We start from the raw sequence: 6,000 nt of genomic DNA, 5'->3' as shown, positions 1-6,000 counted from the left end.
AAATGTCTTAATTGTCAATTAAAAAGTTTTGATTTTTACTAAAATTTACAAGACTCTTCTAGGACCCATTAGTGCCACTCTTCTACAGGGGAGGATAATGAGGCTGCCATCATGGGTTTTACTCTTCTCAATAATTGCCATACACATACCATAATGCTAAATGCTTACATGCTCCAAACAAATGCACTGCACTCTCCATTTAGTTTGTTACAACCAAGTTTTCCCATGTTTCTGCCTACATGTCTTTTCAAGTGGACACTCACTCCCTGGACTCTACAGAGAATCCTCAGCCTATCTGATAAGGTTTGAGTCACCAGTACCTCATGTCCTTGTTTGTGCACCACAGCTCAGCAGCATTTTCTGAATCATCTTGATGAGAAGCCAACTAGAGGAAAACATGAGAACCAGTTAGGAAGCAAACTTTTCCTTTGATGTGTGTTAGTATGAAAACCCAGCATCTGATATAGGCAAATATCCATCTTTTCACACACACACACACACACACACACACACACACACACACAAAAACTGCTTTTAATACAAAGTTGTCACTTGAGCAAAAAACTTTCATCTTTAGCTGATCCAATGATGGGAAGCTGTTTGGCATAGATTTAATAAAACCCTCATATAAAACTAGCAGAGTGCCAGGGCTTCCATATAGAGTGTAACTTGAGCAGTTATCCTGAACATTGAAGAGCTGTCCAGCTTTCCAGAAAGAGGCCAGTAAAAAGTGAGGAGGAGTAAGGCTAAATTGGGAACACTAAAGGGCAAGATTGTAAATAGGCCTTCAAATTTTACTTCAGATTTCAACTTTCACATACGCCCATTCAAGATGGGGGTGTTCCGTGTCATAGTGAATTCTTGGGATATTCAGCACTGCTTTTTTCAAAAGAAGGTATATTTGGACTACAACAGGATGAAAACTAGTAACACATGAAAAAGTGATAGAGCAATTCAACTTAGTTTGTATTAACTAAATCCAAAAGAAGCATGAATAATGAAAGTCCTTGAATAATCCAAAATTTTCACTTTACAATTCATACCAGTTTCCTTCTAGCCTTTTGTAAATGTTTTCTCTTTAAGTTCAAAAGTGTCCAGCAGAAGAACGAAAAACATTGATTTCTAAGAAAACATACACACTTGAAATTTGCTTTTGAACAACTGAATATTGGATCCATGTTCATAAAAGGGAAGCAAAAATGTCAACTAATCCATTTTGGGCTATTAGACCTAAATAACAACACATAGCCCTTGCCTTTCGCTCTGTGCCCTACATTCATGCAACTAGTGGTTGCTGGCTGCAGGCCAGAGCCTCCCTCTCTTCCTCCGGCCGGCCCTGTCCCCTGGTCAAACTCTTTGATGAACTCCTAGTGGAGGGGACAATTTGCATAATATGCTTTTATTATATAGGATTGCAGCTGTAATCTGTTTGGAAAAGTTTTTTCATTTAAATTGCTTTAAAATTCTATCTACAATCTTTTAAAAAGCCCTGACTGTATTTAACAAGCTCTTTCTCCTCACCTCATGAAACTTAAACCATGTACATTCCTATCCAATGAATCATCAATAACAATTTAAGTCATTCTAAATTTTTCTGAAATGACAACTGTCATGATTATGAAGAATTAGTCTTGGCCAAGATAACACAGACTCCAAAATGTATGGTCTCAGGCAAATCCGTGTTCTATTTGATTTCCTGAAGTCATAGGGAGCATTCCCAGGAACCCTCTGAGCTTTCTCAGTAAAGGGAGCAGTAACGTACCACATCATCTTGTGCACCCTGGGCCCACGTAAGTGTGGACTTAAGAGAGAATAATCTTTATGGATCTCATGTATCTCAAAGGTATAAGCTGCTCTCTGTTTTTGTTTGTCTGTTTTATTTTGTTTTGTTTTAAACTGTGTATGCACAGCACACAAATCTAAAAGAGTTATTACCTCCTTGTTATTTCCCCTTAACATTAGGATGAAATGTCTGATAGCTTACATGAAGAGGTGGGTATTATGAAAGCTGCGGTATAGTTGTATGTTTCTTCAAACTATACTGCTTGACTAACACTTGGTGAGAAGCTACTTAGCATATGATGAGATACTTTGAGATGGCCATATAGGTTGGTTACTTCCAAATAGCCCAATAAAGGTGAAAGTGTGAAGTTTCAGGGTAGCCAAATTTAAAGAATCATTTTATTCTTGCCTTGCAGTTACTTGAGGAGAGTACAGTCCACCAGCTATCTTTCAATTGCACCTAGCATCCATTTGACCTTCTCTGTTCACAGAATTCTCTCATCCAATGTGTCTTTTGATAGGACTCGAGAGAAAGAGAGGTGGGGATAAAAAGAAACTCTCTTTTTTCTTAGACATAAACTTGGGGCCAACCTGATTTGGAGCTTGCCATCTCATGGAATGTAAGAATGAAGCAACCACTTTAAAAATGTAGAATTGAAGTGTGTAGCACAATTAATGTTTATTGGCACCTGTCAAGCCCCTAGCTCAGTGGTTCTCAACCTTGGCTGCACATTAGAATCACCTGGGAATCTTTTTAAAATCCTGATTTCTGGGCCTCATCCTCTGGCAATTCTGTTTCTTTGTTATTAATGTTGTGGCCCCACCCCATAACAAAGAAACAGAATTTCTGGAGGATGATTTTTAAATTTCTTTTTAAAATCGGGATTTTAAAAAGATTCCCAGGTGATTCTAATGTGTAGCCAAGATTGAAAACCACTGCCCTAGCTGGTTCTACCATTACCTTTTTTGGTTCAGAGAGCCAAAAAATTAGCTTCTACTCCCCCCTCTGCTTTTGTTGTTGTTAAAGCCAGATTTAGTTATGCTTTCCATCATTGCACAAGAAGTAGCTGATACAGATGGAGAATAACTGAATTGTCAAGATCCATTCCAAAATTGAAGTTCCCAATGTTCTGGGGATAATTACATTATAAATTGGGTGTGGTGTGTTTCACGACAAAATTGAAATCTGAAAAGACAAACAAAAAAAACAACAACACAAAAACACAGAACATCAATCAAATGTGAGGAGAAAAAATTTTTTAAACCTACAGTGCTCCATCATTGGAACTATTTTGTAAGATAAATGAAGGGATGGATGGATGGATGGATAGGTAGGTAGGTAGGTAGGTAGGTAGGTAGGTAGATAGATAGACAGACAGACAGACAGACAGACAGACAGACAGATAGATAGATAGATAGATAGATAGGAGCTTATGTAGAGGTGTTGGATGATGCTGACATTGCTGAGATATTGGTAGCCTTGGAGAGACGGCTTATAAAGCATAAACTCTTCCTGCCTGAACAAAACATAGAGTACTGTCTTGAAGTCATTGGAATGGAGGGTATTGTGAATGTCCTCACTCATGTCTAACATGTTTTCCCTTTCTAGACTGTAAGGGCATACTCTAACAGTACAGTCTCTTAATAAGAGGTGCTAAGTATCACTTTGGTTGATAGATTGCTTTTAACATTTGTAGGTGCAGTGAAATTTAAAACTACACAGAGAAAATCTGTAGAAGGTGGTGACCTCTCAGGGATGGTGTTGAAATCTGGTTCATGATTAAAGCAGGGTGTGGTTAAGAGGGGCAGGGATGGAAAATTCTCTTTTGGCAACTTGGTGGAGATGTGAGGTTAAACTGTCAAAACAGCCGCAAAAATCTGTTGCCAGAAGAGAATAATAAAAACTCTAACAGCAGCTTTAAGCGGGGCCAGGCACTGTGTTCAGGGCTTTATGTGTGATCTCATTCAATTCTAAAAGCAATGTAGATTTCATGTTGCTCTGCACCTATTACAGACTAGGAGGTGAAAGCAAGGAGGTTAAATAATTTGTCCCAAGTGTCACTGACAACCAGTGGTGAAGGCTAGGTTTGAAACCAGGGCTGTCAAATTCATTGCCTCATGCTCTTACTAACTCAGTTAGCTCATCACTGTTACCACTCCTCTAATCCGGAGCACATTCATAAACACCTCTCTGCTCCCCACATGCACAGAACTTTCCTCTTTTTTCTCTCCTCTCCTCAGCCCTCTCTCCCTCCACCACTCCCACCTGCCCCCATGACTCTCAGGTCAAAATCCTTTGTTTGAGCCAAAACTGGTTTGGCTCAGTGGATAGAGCGTTGGCTTGCGGACTGAAAGGTCCCAGGTTCGATTCCGGTCAAGGGCATGTATCTGGGTTGCGGGCACATCCCCAGTAGGAGATGTGCAGGAGGCAGCTGATTGATGTTTCTCTCTCATCGATGTTTCTGACTATCTATCTCTCGCCCTTCCTCTCTGTAAAAAATCAATAAAATATTAAAAAAAAATTCCTTTGTTTGAAAATCAACATGCATGAAATATTGACTCAAAACAATAAAAACATATTTTATTTTATTTTATTGAAATTTCCTTCTCTGTCCCTTAATCAGGATGATCAAAACAATACAAAATTTTTTTTCACCTTCCTTTGTATTTTAAAAAAACCACCTCTAATACCATCTAATTTTTGTAAAATATATTTTTATTGATTTTTTACAGAGAGGAAGGGAGGATAGAGAGGTAGAAACATCGATGAGAGAGAAACATCGATCAGCTGCCTCCTGAACACCCCCCACTGGGGATATGCCCATAACCAAGGTACATGCCCTTGACCGGAATTGAACCTGGGACCCTTCAGTCCGCAGGCCGACGTTCTATCCACTGAGCCAAACCGGATAGGGCACCATCTAATTTTTTAAAGCATAAAATCTTAATGTTCTTTCCTAACTCTGTCAAGGAAAATTTTTTCAGCAGTGAATATTTCCCAAACTTCCAAAACTTAAAGAAGATAAAAAGAGCATGTGTCCTGGCTTAGCCTGCATCTTTAGATGTGTTTGGAAATCACTGGTCTGTTGCTCAAAGTCTCCTGATACCATAACTGTTTAAGAGCAGCAACTTTCTAGAAGCGAGTCATCCTCCTAGCTGCTGTGGGATGGGTTAAGTGCTGCTTGACCCTGGCTGAAGAATGACAAATGCATGTGTTCATGAGGGTTTCACACAGGCACTTAGGGATCTATTTTTACCTCTAACAGGAACACATTCTTAATGTAGGCAAATAATGATTAACACTGATTTATCAAGAGAGAAGTGAGCATCTTGGCCAATTGGAATCAATTTCATTACAATATTTTTCTGTTATTTGTTAATTTTTTAAAGCATTTTTAAACACTGTGGTTTTGAGGGCAATAGCAGGTTACCACTTCTCATAATTAAAAATTAATATCTCGCCCGGCCAGCGTGACTCAGTGGTTGAGCATCGACCTATGGCTGAACTAGGAAGTCACAGCTCGATTCCCGGTCTGGGCACATGCCTGGGTTGTGGGCTTGATCCCCAGTGTGGGACGTGCAGGAGGCAGCTGATCAATAATTCTCTCTCATCACTGACTTTCTATCTCTCTCTCTCCCTCTCCCTTTCTCTCTGAAATCAATAAAAATATTTAAAAGTCAATCTCTCTTTCAAACATACTAAGTTTGAAAGAGATATAAACTTAATGTTGCCACCGAAACCGGTTTGGCTCAATGGATAGAGCGTCAGCCTGCGGACTGAGAGGTCCCGGGTTCGATTCCGGTCAAGGGCATGTACCTGGGTTGCGGGCACATCCCCGGTGGGGGATGTGCAAGAGGCAGCTGATCGATGTTTCTCTCTCATCGATGTTTTTAACTCTCTCTATCTCTCTCCCTTCCTCTCTGTGAAAAATCAATAAAATATATTTTAAAAAAACAACAACAAAAAACTTAATGTTGCCAGCTACTCAGGTATCACACCCAAGTAACTTATTTTCCCATTCATACATCTTCTCATTTTAGGCCAAGAAATAAGTATTTTTCTCAAAACTAGTATGTGCTTTGGACATAAAACTTTTGGAAAGATATCTCTCTCAAACATCCAAATATCCCAGAAGGAAAGTAAGCGGTAGCTTTTAAAAACCTGAATATGATGGTGGTTAGAAGAAACTTCGAGGAAGGATAGCTCTGATGTTGGGA

General features: G+C 39.4%; 1 long non-coding RNA gene across 2 annotated transcripts in view; it reads right to left on the bottom strand.

Moving 5' to 3' along the window:
- Positions 1 to 285: 285 nt before the first annotated feature.
- The window catches only part of LOC118673775, a 52,177-nt gene continuing 46,462 nt past the window's right edge, over positions 286 to 6,000 (bottom strand). For both annotated transcript variants that reach the window (XR_004973465.1, XR_004973467.1), the window contains one exon: positions 286 to 385. This is a non-coding gene — a long non-coding RNA (uncharacterized LOC118673775). The remainder of the gene's footprint in view (positions 386 to 6,000) is intronic.

The sequence above is a fragment of the Myotis myotis genome, unplaced genomic scaffold (assembly GCF_014108235.1).
Source record: "Myotis myotis isolate mMyoMyo1 unplaced genomic scaffold, mMyoMyo1.p scaffold_m19_p_18, whole genome shotgun sequence".
Classification (NCBI taxonomy): Eukaryota; Metazoa; Chordata; class Mammalia; order Chiroptera; family Vespertilionidae; genus Myotis; species Myotis myotis.
This window is presented reverse-complemented; position numbering and strand designations above follow the sequence as displayed.